The sequence below is a fragment of the Loxodonta africana genome, chromosome 8 (genome assembly GCF_030014295.1).
Source record: "Loxodonta africana isolate mLoxAfr1 chromosome 8, mLoxAfr1.hap2, whole genome shotgun sequence".
Classification (NCBI taxonomy): Eukaryota; Metazoa; Chordata; class Mammalia; order Proboscidea; family Elephantidae; genus Loxodonta; species Loxodonta africana.
In genome coordinates, this window is record NC_087349.1 from 105,972,516 (window position 1) to 105,984,441 (window position 11,926).

Below are 11,926 nucleotides of genomic sequence, written 5' to 3' on the forward strand. Positions count from 1 at the left end.
CATCAAATCTTTTTAAAAGCCCCATAAAGCAAGCATTACTATCCCTATTTTATAGCTGAAGAAGCTGAAATCTGGGTTAACTGCCTGAAGCCATTCCTTCAGGAAGGAGCAAAGCCAAGATCTGAGCCAGCTGAGTAGGAATCGACTAGATGGTAATAGGTTTAGGTTTGGTTTTGGTTAGTGTCTGACTCAAATCCTATGCTCTTAACCAATTCTAACCAAGCCCCTGCAAAACCAACCAACACATTTCCTAAATATCTTTTGACTGTTTTTTCCCTCCTCTTCATCCCCCAAATGGCCTAATTTGGCTCCTTGGCACCTCTCTCAACTAGATGATTCTCAAGACCTCTGATTTTGGCCTCATTCCTCTTTAGTCTAGAGGGATCCTAACATAGCATTCCCATGATCTCCCATTACTCAATGGCTCCCAATTAGGTACAGAATAAAATCTATGCTCCTTTGCGTTACATGGTCTTTCTGCCCAGCCTCCTCACAGTACACCACACCCCCAATTCACATGGCGCAGCTCTGACTGCTCGTCCCAGAACAGGGCACGTACCTCAGACCTAGAGGTCTTGGCACACGCTGCTGCCTCTACCGAGAGGGCCCTTCCCTACCGTCGGCCTGCAGCTCTACCTACCCTCTGATTCCCAGCTCACACCCTAACTTTACTGCTGGAAGAGTTCCTTGTCTCACCGAAGCAAACAACTGTTCTTTCACCTTTACTCTCACCAACAGTTACTTTACTGTATTGTCATTGTTAAGTTACCTAATTCCCGATAGACGCCGAGCTGCTCGAAGGCTAAGACTGGGTTTTTCATTTTAGATTCCTTAATACCTAGCTGGTGGCACACTGGTTAAAGTGTTTGACTGCTAAGCGAAAGGTCAGCAATTCAAAACCACTAGTGGCTCCACGGGAGAAATATGTCGCAGTCTGCTTACGTAAAGATTTATAGCCTTGGAAATCCTATGGGGTCACTGTGATTCAGAATCAACTTGATAGCAACAGGTTTTGTTTTTGGTTTTGGAACATCTACCACAGGAGCCCTGATGGCACAGTAGTTAAGCTCCCGGTTACTAACCAAAAGGTAGGTGATTCCAACCCACCAGCCACCCCATGGCAGAAAGATGTGGCAATCTGCCTCCATAAAGATAACAACCTTGGAAAGCTTATAGGACAGTTGTGCTCTACCCTGTAGGGTCGCTATGAGTTGGAATCGACTCAAAGGCAATGGGTTAATACCTAGCACACAGAAGAGAGGTTCAATAAAAGCTCGTGGCATCAGTCTAACAGGATGCTGCTAACTCAACAGGATGCAAGGAAACAGAACGAGCTTCTACAAAGAAACAGACCTTTCCCCGGAAGAAAACAGCAGCTTCCTAGATGGCAACCCAGGGTCCATAACTAATTCAGTGTTTCCAAAATATGGTCCTCGTACTTCTGGGGGTCTCTCAGACCCTTTCAGGAAATATACAATATCAAAACTATCTTCACAAAAATACCAAAATGTTACTTGTCTTTTTCACTGTGTTTAATGTATGCACTGATAGTGGAAAAGCAATTGTGCATAAGCTGTTGGGGCCTTAGCACAAAAAGAGGTAGCACCAAGTAAAGTAAATGTATTCTTCACTGCCACGTACTCACAGTAAAAAAAAAGAATGCCAGTTACATTTAAGAATATCCTTGATGAAGCAGTAAAAATGATTACTTTTATTAAATCTCAGTCTTCGAGCACATGTCTCTGTAATATTCTGCGTGATGAAATGGGAAATATGGCTAACGTACTTCTGCTGCATACTCAGGTACAATGGCTGCTGGGAAAAGCCCTCGTGGAAGTGTTTGAGTTGCAAGCTGATCAGTCCACTTTTTTCATGGAACACCATTTTTTACTTGAAAGAATTACAGGCAAACTATGGTTATTCCAGTTTAAGCATTTGGCGGACAGTCCATAAGTGAGTTCGTGGGTGGTGCAAACATAAACCGTTAACATGCTCAGCTGCTAACTGAACTGTTGGAGGTTCGAGTTAACCTTGGAAGAAACGCCTGGCAGTCTACTTCTGAAAAATCAGCCATTGAAAACCGTATGGAATACAGTTCTACTCGGACACACGGGGTCGTCATAAGTCAGAGTCAACTTGATGGCAACTTTTTTTTTTTTTTTTTAATCTAAAAAATGAATGACATGAGCCTGTTGCTTCAAGAAAAGCAACCGACAATGTTTGTTGTCAATATTAAGATGTGAGCTTTCAAATGAAAATGGAAAACTTGTATCTGCCACCACAAGCTTCACATCTACCCAATTCATAAGAATTTTCGAATTAGATAGTAATGAATATAAATTTTTAATAATGATAATGAAATGTGCAAACATTTGGAAGATCTGCATAAATCAGTAAAACAGTATTTTCCAAATGACCAATGCACGGTGTTACAAAATCATGCAAGATAGGCCAGTGGATTTTAATGTAAGAGAAAGAAACGTTTTAAGAAACTACCATTTGTCCCATTTTGGTGTGGTATCAGAGAAAAACATCCACAATTATCTGAAACGGGTACTAACATGCTCCTCTCTTTTCCAACTACATATCTATTTAAGGCCGAATTTTCTTCATATATTTCAACCAAAATAATATATTGCAACAGAATGAATGCAAAAGCAGTTACGAGTACCCAGTTGTCTTCTACAGCCAGACATCAAAAAATTTTTGCAAAAATGTAAAACAATGCCACTCTTCACTAAATTTTAAAATAGTTACTTTCCAGAAAATAAGTTTATCTTAACATGTGATGGGTTATTAATTTTTTAAATAAATTAATAAATATTTTAAAGTTCTCAGTTTTAATTTCTAACATAGGAATATCAATAGATATAACCCACATAAACAACATAGTGTCAAGGGGTCCCGAGACCAAAAAGTTTGAGAATTAAGTGTTCAAATGTCAGGCATATCCCCACTACTCTAAATATTATCTTTGTCATACATCGTGTCATATTAATTGTGGATCTGTTTTTAGAGTCTATTCTTTTCCACTGATCTATTTGTCTATACTTGTGCCAATACCACTGTGCCTTAAGTACTTAGTTTTATAGTAATCCTTGATACTTATGATGTAAGTTATGATTCTGCATTCCATAGAGGTTTTCTGTGGTAAAAATTAAAGAAAACCTGCTGGCATTTTGACTCGGATTGCACTGAATCTGAGATCAATGTGGGAATCTTCATATCAATCTACAAATGAGTTAATGGTATATGTACAGTGTGCATATACGTGTGTGTACATATGTATAGACACACTCAGATAAGCATAACATGAACATGGTACATGCCTCCATTTATTAGATCTTCTCTAATATCTTTTAGAAACCTTTTTTTGGTTGTTTTGTTCTTGGGTCTTACACAGCTATTGTTAGATTTATTTCTAATTTATATATTGCAAAGATAAAGCATTATCTTTATATTTTACTTCCTAATTGTAGCAGGTATGTGAACATAAAGTTGGTTTTTATATACTGACCTTGCATCCGGCTATTCTGCCAAATTCACCTATTAATTCTAAGAGTTTTTTTAATCTATAGTTTTTTTTATTTTTTACATTCACAATCATCATTTGCAAATAATGAGAGTTTTATTTCTTCCTTTCCTATCCATACATTTTTTAATTTCTTTTTCTTACCTTATTGCTCTGGCAGGAACTTCTAATACAATATTGATAAGAAGCAGTGATAGCAGACATCCTTGTCTCAATTGTGATCTCAAGGGGAAAGCTTTCATTAGCTCACCATGAGGTTGGATGTTTGCTGTGTGTTTTCTGTGGGTATCCTTGATTGTGTTAAGGAAGTTCCCTTTTACTCCTAGTGGACTACCATGATGGGTGTTCAAGAATTTTATTAAATCCTTTTTCTGCAACAATTGAGATGATAATATGATTTTTCTCCTTTATCTCATCAATGTAGAGAGTTCCACTGGGTAATTTTAAAATGCTACAGCAAACTTACATTCCTGGAATAAACACAACTTGGTCATGGTGCATTATCTTTTCTAAATATTATGGATTCAGTATGATAATATTTTGTTTATAATTTTTACATCTGGGTAATGAATAAGATTGGTCCACGTTTTGATACCAAGGTTAGGCTTAGCCTCATAAAACGAGTTTTCTCTTTTTTCTATTCTTTGAAAGGGTTTGTGGTCTTTTCATTTAAGTGTTATCATAAGCCTCTCAAGGTGAGGTGGTTTTTGTCCTTGAATTAGAAGGCAACAAGCTTGTGGCAAAGGTATACTCATCACAAGGGGCAGAGAAGAAGGGAAGTGGCACGATGAGGCAGAACCTCTTGGAGGTACCCATTCTAACTGCCTCTGTGTCACAGTGTCACTGGTGTGTTTAGGAGCCAACGTTCCAGCAGACAAGTAGAGCAGAGCATGTCTCTCATCTACAACTACAGGTGCCTGGCCAAAGACTCATCTAGCTCTCCTTTAACACTTTTACCTCCTTATTAATGGCAGTTTTCTCCTTCTCAACGCTAACCCAAAGTAACAAGAATGATGGGAAACTGACATAATGCATGATATTGTTGTAAGACCCTCAAATGAGGAGTTAAAGCAGAAAATTAAATATACCGTCCAGTGAAGTTTCTCATGTACAATCTTGTAAAAGGAAAGACAAATGAGAATGCTTGGGAAAATATCTGGCGGGTGGGATATTTAACCACCACAGTGATAATTATCGGCATCTTTAATTAATGCTAGAGGACCAAAGAACCAGCTAGTATTAAGCTAATAAATCAGTGATACCACAACGGATTGTAGTTTGCTTTAAGTGCACACTGTGGGAAAAAGCACAATTTTTTCTCTAGATGATCTTGACAGGTTATTGCATTTGCATTTTCATCATTGTGGAATCAGCTTGCTACTTTGCACAATCCGACGCTTCAGTGTCAACAGAAGCACAGCCCTTTTCTTCTACTTACTGTACACTCCTGGTCTTAATTACACTTTAGCTTTTTTCAGTGTATAATCTTGAACAAATACACAGATGGTTAAAATTAGAGGGCACTTCTTTTCTTCTGTACTATTACTCTATCTCTTTCAAAAAACGCCAAAATCAAACAAACTGATGACTTGAAATAAGGGCAAAAACATTAACCAATTTTTAAAACTTTTCTAAAGTGTATATGACATTTAACTTTAATGACTTCTGATGCTGTTAAACCTCTCCTCCCTGTTCCACCTCTAGTCAAATCACTGACTTGACAGTGAATATTGCTGTACATTTATGAACAGCTTCAACAGCCCAGCTTCCAGGGCTGGCCATCAGCTGGGAGCAGCTCTCCAGACAGCAGAGAGGAATATGGCATAAAGCAGAACAGGCCTCCTGTCAGTTTAAATCAACAGACATTTATCAGTCTGCTAGTATTCCCTTCTTGTCCTCAATCTTTATTTCCACTTAACTTTTAAGTACTTCCAAATTCAAAAGTTCTCACATGGCTTTTTCTTTTCTTGCAAATTTATCGGGAATATGTGTAGTCATATATGGGAACTACTCACTTCGCAATATTCTTCTGAGGCTGGCTGTAAGCTTTATTCCACTCTGACACTAAATTACTCTATAATCCAAAAACAAGGAAAGGAAAAAGGAATCAATTTTCACTGAGTACCCCCCGCACACTGGCCCTGCACTGGGAGTTTTACACGTTACTGTCGTGAGTGAACCCCTTCTATGGAGCCCATCGAGAGGGGCATGGGAAGACAGGCCTGGCAAACTGCTTTTGAAAGGACACATCCTTGAAAATCCTACGAAGCAGTCTACTCCACAAGTCAGCATCAGCTCCACGGCAACTAACACAACAACAACCACTCATCATGTGACTACTGTGAACTACGGCGTCAACGGAAGGGGGGAGCCGAGACATTGTCCCCCACAGATCCGAGCTCTCGGTCTACGCTGGATGTCTGACTGACTTCAGATCACAAAGCCTTCTGCTTCAGACCCCAAGCTAAAAGACCGTAAAAGCAGTAGAGTGAACGGAAATGGAAGAAAATCAATAATTAACTTAAGGATTCTGCAGTTTGGAGGAAATCATTTACACTCAATGATTTAAAAAAAAAAAAAAAAAACACCGCCACAATGGCTCCTTTTGCTACGGTTTAAATAGGAAATTATCCCTTAAGTAAATAAACATTCACATGAATCACTCTCTTCTACTTTCAGGAAAAAAAAAAAAAAAGATGCAAAATCTCAGCCCTATTCAGACATGTGTGCTTTCAAACAACTTCAGGAGCAGAGTTGGTTGTGAGAAGAAGCATAACAACGGGCAAGGCCTCTGGCCTCAAGCTCAGTATTTCTGAGGCGTTCTGCCTTCATTAGTACCCTGATTCGTTCAATCATTCCGTTAACAAATACTTATTAAACATACTGAATGCGCCTTACACAGCACCACCTTAAAGGATGAGATGGGTGACAGTGCCAATAACCAGGATCAGGAATAAACAAACTAGGGAGAAACTGCAGTAAACTTTGTCACTATGAACAAGGAAGAGGGGGAAAAAAGGTGCTACAAAGAAAATTGATGCAGTTGCATGGAAAACTCCACAAAATGGTACAGCTGCTGTGGAAAATAGTTTGGGAGTTCCTCAAAATGTTAAACATAGAGTTATCAGGTCGGATCTTCGTATTTACAACATATCAAATTGAGCACATGAAAATTATTAAGTAGTTATATAAGTCAGTTTCACATCAATTAATCTCTTCTTACCTGGGACTTGCCCACAACTTTGGTCTTCGTTCAGAACTTGAAATTCTGGTTCACTGCTTGATTGAAATAGAAGAAGGGAGAGAGGTGCTGAAGCACCCACTCTGGACAGAGCAAGGGCTGAAACTGCTTGAGCTGGGGACGCAAAGGAGTTCAGAATCCTAGCTGAGGTAAGAAGACGTCTGGGCTGAAGCAGAGACAGACAGTCTGGGATTCTAGCTAAAAAGAAGGTCTAATCTAGAGCAAAACAATGGATTCTACTCCCTATTTCCAAACTATCCTCACAGTTCTGAATAACATGTATATTTTAAAAGTATGTTTATATATGAAAGTGTGTGTATAAAACATTTACCTAAACTTATTAATCTGTTCATTCACCAAATACCCACAGAGCACCTATTATATCTAGACATGATGGAGTGACAGAGAAGTATTTAGGCTAGTTGGGAAGATGAGACGAATGTAAAAAGTTGTATTTTATGTATTATGAATGTATGACCAAACCTGTGGATGCTGAGTCAACTCCAACTCACAGAGACCCTATGTATGTACAGATTAGCACTGGTCCACGGGATTTTCTTGGTGGGTTTGAACCCTTATGGAAGATCAGCAGTTCTTTCTTCCATGGTACCACTGGGGGGGGGTATGAACCACCAACCTTTAGGTTAGTAGTCAACACATGCTAACAGTTTGAGCCACCCCAGGAAGGGCTAAATGCCCTAAAAGACAGACAGAGAGCTATGTGAAAAAAGCAATGTAAACCTCACACATATACACACCTATCCTTTAATCTCCCAACGTGTTTTATATTCTTCACAGCACTTTTCATTCTCCACGAAAATGTACATTGCAAGGAGTCAAAGATTTTGCCTTGTTCGCAGCTATAACTCCACAACCTAGAAGAACACCCGGTGTACAGGATATTCTTAATAATTATTTCTTCAATGAGCTATTAACACCACAGTGAAATTGCCATTTAAAAATAACTACCGAGAGTCCAGAAATAAACCCTAAATTTATGGTCAGTTGATTTTTTTGAGAAGAGTACCAATACAATAAAAAGAATAGTCTTTTCAACAAATGGTGGGGGACAACTGGATATCCACATACCAAAAGAAAAAGTTAGGTCCCTTTCTAACATATGAGTAAATCTCGATGGCCTTGCATTAGGCAATGGTTTCTTAAATACAATATCAAAAACATAAGTCAGAAAAGAAAAAGTAGATAAGTTGGATTCAGAATTAAAAATACTTGTGCTGCAAAAGGCACCATGAAGAAAGTAAAAACAACTCACAGAATGGGAGAAAATATTTGTAAATCGTATATCTGACAAGGGATGTGTATCCAGAATATATAAAGAACACTTACAACTCAATAATAAAAAGAAAAAAATAACCCAATTTAAAATGGGCAAAAGATTTGAATAGACATTTCTCCAAATAAGCTATACAAACGGTTCAAAAACACATGAAAAGACGCTCAACATCAGGAAAAATGTAAATCTAAAAACCACAATGAGATACCACTTCACGCCCACTAGGATGGCTATAATCAAAAAGACAGATGACAAGTGTCAGCAAAGATGTGGAGAACTAAGAACCTTTATATACTAGTGGAAGGAGCCCTGGTGGCATGTAGTGGTTAAGCACTTGGCTACTATACCAAAAGGGCAGTGGTTTGAATCCACCAGCCACTCCGCAGGAGAAAGACCCAGTAGCCTGCTTTCCTAAAGATTTACAACCCTGGGGAGGTCAGCACAATTGGACTAAACCAAAAGCAAAGAAGTTTCCTGAATAAACTGAATGCTTCGAAGGCCAGCGTAGCAGGGGCAGGGGTCTGGGGACCATGGTTTCAGGGGACATCTAAGTCAATTGGTGTAATAAAATCTACTAACAAAACATTCTGCATCCCACTTTCAAGAGTGGCGTTTCAGGTCTTAAATGCTAGCAAGCAGCCATCTAAGATGCATCAATTGGTCTCAACCCACCTGGATCAAAGGAGAATGAAGAACACCAAGGACATAAGGTGATTATGAGCCCAACAGACAGAAAGGGCCACATGAACCAGCGACTACATCATCCTGAGACCAGAAGAACTACATGGTGCCCAGCTACAACCAATGACTGCCCTGACAGGGAACACAACAGAGAACCCCTGAGGGAGCAGGAGAGTAGTGGGATGCAGACCCCAAATTCTCGTAAGACCAGATTTAGTGGTCTGACTGAGACTAGAAGGACCCCGGTGGTCATGGCCCCCAGACCTTCTGTTGCCCCAGGACAGGAACCATTCCTGAAGCCAACTCTTCAGACATGGATTGGACTGGACAATGGGTTGGAGAGGGATGCTGGTGAGGAGTGAGCTTCTTGGATCAGGTGGACACTTGAGACTATGTTGGCATCTCCTGCCTGGAGGGGAGATGAGAGGGTAGAGGGGGTTAGAAGCTGGCGAAAAGGACACGAAAAGAGAGAGTAGAGGGAGAGAGCAGGCTGTCTCATTGGGGGAGAGTAATTGGGAGTGTGTAGCAAGGTGTATGTGGGTTTTTGTGTGAGAGACTGACTTGATTTGTAAACTTTCACTTAAAGCACAATAAAAATTATTAAAAAAAAAAAAAAAAAAGATTTACAACCCTGGAAACCCTATGGGGCAGTTCTACTCTGCCCTACAGGATCGCTATGAGTCAGAATCGACTCTACAGCAGCAGATTTTGTATAACACTAGTAGAAATGAAAAATGGCACAGCTGCTGTGGAAAACAGTTTGGTAGTACCTCAAAATGTTAAACACAGAGTTATCATATGACCCAGGAATTTCACTCCTAGGTGCATACCCAAAAGAAATGAAAACAGATATTCAAGTAAAATCTTATATAAGAATGTTCACAATAGGACTATTCACAACAGCCAAACAGAAGAAACAGCCCAAATATCCAGCAACAGATGAAAGAATAAACAAAATGTGGTATATACATACAATAAAATAATATTCAGCCATAAAAAAGAATGAAGTACTAATACATGCTACACATGGTACTACACTCTATGTATATACTACATTTGATTTTATTCATTCTCTTAGATGTTGTTGTTGTTGTTAGGTACCATTGAGTCAGTTCCGACTCATAGCAACCCTATGTACAACAGAAAAAAACACTGCCCAGTCCTGCACCATCTTCACAATCATTGTTATGTTGGAGCCCGTTGTTATAGGCACTGTGTCAATTCATCTCGTCGAGGGTCTTCCTTTTTTTTTTGCTGACCCTCTACTTTACCAAATATGATGTCCTTCTCCAGGGACTGGTCCCTCCTAATAACATGTCCAAAGTATGTGAGACAAAATTTCGCTACCCTCACTTCTAAGGCGCATTCTGGCTGTACTTCTTTCAAGACAGATTTGTTTGTTCTTCTGGCAGTCCATAGTATATTTATTATTCTTTGCCAACACCATAATTCAAATGTGTGTATTTTTTAAAGAACACATAAAAATAACTAATCAAGAAGAAGAATGTTGATGAATTTAACTACATTAAAATTAAAGAACTTCTAAGCAAATAGGGAGCACACTTACGGGTACTTCTTAGACATAACCAAACACCTTGCGGGATTGATTTCCTGGGTTTAAAGGATTAGAACCATTGTCTTGTGGGACATCTCAGTCAATTGGCATAATATAGTTCAGAACATAGTTGCTGCAAAAGACCTCTTTAAAGTGTTAAAAAACAAAGATGTCACTTTGAGGACTAAGGTGAGCCTGAATCAAGCCATGGTATTTTCAATCACCTCATATGAATATGAAAGCTGGACAATGAATAAGGAAGATCAAAGAAGAATTGATGCATTTGAATTACGGTGTTGGTGAAGAATATTGAATATACCATGGACTACCAGAAGAACAAACAAATCTGTCTCGGAAGAAGTTACAGCCAAAATGTTCCTTTGACGCGAGGTTGGTGAGGCTTTGTCTCACGTACTTTAGATGAGTTTTCAGGAGGGACCAGTCCCTGGAGAAGACATCATGCTTGGTAAAGTAGAGGGTCAGCGAAAAAGAGCAAGACCCTCAACGAGATGGACTGACACAGTGGCTACAACGATGGGCTTAAACATAGGAACAATTATGAGGATGGTACAGGACTGGGCATTGTTTCATCGTGTTGTACGTAGGGTCACTATGAGTTGGAACGGACTCAAATGCACCTTACAACAACAGTTCATAAAGCTTATGCTCTACATCCTTGTTTGGTGAATAGTGTCTGGGATCTTAAAACCATGCAAGCGACCATCTAAGATACATACATTGGTCTATACTCATTCAGAGCAAAGGAGAAAGAAGGAAACCAAAGACTCAAAGGAGAAACTACAAGACTAATAGTCTACATGAACCATGGCCTCATCTACCCTGAGACCAGAAGAACTAGAGGGTGCCTGGCTATCACTACCAGCTGTTCTGATCAGGGCCACAATAGATGAACCCTGGTAGAATGGGAGAAATATGTGGAACAGAAACTCAAATTCCTAAAAAAAAAAAAAAGATTTACTGGACCAGATGAGACTGGAAGACTCACCTAGACTACTGCCCTGAGATACTCTTTAAACCTAGAGCCAAAACTAGCTCCTGAGGTCACCTTTTGGCTAAGTAATAGATTAGCTCAAAAATAAAGAATATCACCCATGAGTACTGTGCTCCTTTAAAAAATGATCTCTATGAGACCATATGGTCAATAACTACTTTAAAACAAAGATGAGAATGTAAGGGGACAAGGAAATTAGATTAATGGAAACAGAGCCACCATAACAAAAAATATTGAGAATGCTGACACACTGTGAAGAATGTAACCAATGTCACTGAACAATTTGTGAAGAAATTGTTGAATGGGTGTAAACCTTTAGTGAAAACACATAAAATATTATTTAAAAAAAAAATTAAAGAACTTCTGTTTATCAAAAGACAGTATAGAGAAAGTAAAACCTAAGCTGGGAGAGAATAACTCTTATATTCATAACCAAGCAATAGTATCCAGAATGTCTAAGTTAATCCTACAAACCAATCAGAACAAGCAACCCAACAAACATATAAGAACCATTAAACAGACATTTCACAGAAGACAAATGGCAGTAAACATATGCGAAAGTGCTCAATATCACTATTAATCAGGGAAGTGTAAATCAAGACCACAGAATA

The 11,926-nt window shown here is 39.0% G+C and overlaps 1 protein-coding gene across 3 annotated transcripts in view; it reads right to left on the minus strand.

Moving 5' to 3' along the window:
* LOC100660845 (cytochrome c oxidase assembly factor 1 homolog) overlaps positions 1-11,926 on the minus strand; it is a 76,990-nt gene that overhangs the window by 18,511 nt on the left and 46,553 nt on the right. The window contains exon 1 of one of the 3 annotated variants that reach the window (XM_064290203.1): positions 6,756-6,926. The exons of the other annotated variants lie outside the window; for them this stretch is intronic. The gene's annotated coding sequence lies outside the window, so the exon portion shown is untranslated. Of the gene's footprint in view, positions 1-6,755; positions 6,927-11,926 lie in introns of those variants that run through there. 3 annotated transcript variants of the gene reach the window in all.